The sequence below is a fragment of the Octopus bimaculoides genome, chromosome 7 (assembly GCF_001194135.2).
Source record: "Octopus bimaculoides isolate UCB-OBI-ISO-001 chromosome 7, ASM119413v2, whole genome shotgun sequence".
Taxonomy (NCBI): Eukaryota; Metazoa; Mollusca; class Cephalopoda; order Octopoda; family Octopodidae; genus Octopus; species Octopus bimaculoides.
Window position 1 is genome coordinate 79,647,942 of NC_068987.1, and position 2,317 is coordinate 79,650,258.

Here is a 2,317-nt window from a genome sequence, read left to right on the forward strand (position 1 = left end):
ACACACACACACACACACACACACACACACATATACACTTATACATACGTACATCTATACACACGCACATATTTACGATTGTCTTAAATTTATTCATTTGGTAAAGCTGCAAATCTCTTACCAGGATATCTTTGCAATTAACTTTCATTCTCTGTCATATAATTTGTGCTTTGAATTATTGATCAAGGATTCTGCCTTAATTTTAATGAAGGCTTTACATCAAAATTCAGATGCTTCATATACCTTAATCTTTATTTCAAAGTTCGGCACATTGCCAGAAATTTCGGCACTATGAATATGTGATTAGAATGCCGCAAGAAAAATTCCCAGGACGAATACTTCAAGTCGAGCGAACCAGTAGTGGACCTAGAGATACACCGAGAACGGGATGTTTGTATAGTATCTACAATTTCAGTTGGCCATACTTGGAAACCCAACCGGAAAGTGCAATTACAACAGGTTGCTTTTAATAGGACCCTATTGAGGAAGATGTCCGAGGCTTTAGCCCTACGGTCTTGCAGGAATTGTGGGCCGAGAAGTTGAATGGAAAGGATGATGGAAAACAAATATGATTTCGCTGAGTCTTGAAATCAGAAAGCAGAGAACGAATCTGTACAGCAAGGAGATACCCTTAATCTTTGACTATTCTGTCCATTCCGGAAAAACAAAAAGTAAATCTACTACGTAAGAATTCGAACTCGGAAATTGTAGGGACAAAAATAACTGCCTTAAGCGATATATCTTAATTATATACTTAAATCAAATACTTTGCCCTTTAATAATGGGTCGACCTACAGATGGGTGCAATCAATGCTTCTTACTAAATTTAGGACGTCATTTAAACCGCGATATGATAGATATAACAGCAACGTATAAATGGAAAAAAAAACATCTAATGATAATATAACCATGGGCTTTCAAACACACAGAATGGTCACAAATTTAGATACTTTTTTCCTAGGTCTGCCCGAGTAGAATATTCGACCATGCGTTTTTAGTGGTTCGATTCATTTAATTATCTCCTCGGGTGGATTACATTCTGTAATTCAAAACGTGCAGCCTTGATACACACACACTCATAGGCTGCCAACTCTCCCAGAGAATCATGTTAAGTCTGAAAGTCACTGTGACATGGTCCGCCAATTACAGCTAAATTAAAGAATAGATAATTCTCTTCATCATCCAAATGAAACCTTGTCGTTTCTTTCTGAAGATCCACCAACGCCACCACTGCTAGCATCAGCAAAACTACTAAACTGAGGTAACAGAACCATTGGTACGCCAGGAAAAATGCTTACCTATATTTCTTCCGTCTTTACGCTCGGAGTTCAAATGCTACGATCGGTGTTCAATTTCGCCTTCCATCCTTTCGGGGTCGTTAAAATAAGTACGATTTGAGCACTGGAATTGATTAATCGACATAGCCCCTCCTTCGAAATTTCTGGCATTATGCTAAACTTTCAAATCAATATTGAGATATATGAAACATCTGAATTTTGATGTAAAGCCTTCATTAAAATTAAGGCAGAATCCTTGATCAATAATTCAAAGCACAAATTATATGACAGAGAATGAAAGTTAATTGCAAAGATATCCTGGTAAGAGATTTGCTGTTTTACCAAATGAATAAATTTAGGACAATCGTAAATAATATATGTGCGTGTGTATAGATGTACGTATGTATAAGTGTATGTTTGTGTGTGTGCATGTGCGGGGATGTGTATGCATATGTATATATACATATGTGAGTGTGTGTATGCATCTAAGCATATATATAAGCATGTGCGTTTGTGCATGTGTGTTAGTATTTCCTCAACGAAGTTATGCAGTTTATGTATTGTAATGGTTGTTGTATATAAAGCCTATAAGCATTAGTCGTCTAGAGGATATGAAATTCGCGGTAAATAACCAATAAAGAGATATTCATCCTATTATAACGATAAAGCGTTGCTCATAAAAATTTATGGCACGAATAACAAAAATATTAATTAATTTCAATGAAATATATGAACTGAAATTGATAATGTATATCTTTAATGAAAAATGTATAAATCGTGATAATCTATTGCTTTCTCGTATATTATTATTTATTCATCATTATTTCCTATCTTTTGTTAAAATATGTTTTTGATTCTTTGCTGCACGAAACAAAAGGCGTACATATATACTCTCCCTCCCTCCATCTCTCACTCTCTCTCATGCACACACACACACACACACACACACACACACACACATTTATATATGAATTTATCTAAAACATTTGCATATTACACATGCATTGCGTATGTATATATCGATATCAGGTGAAAATGAG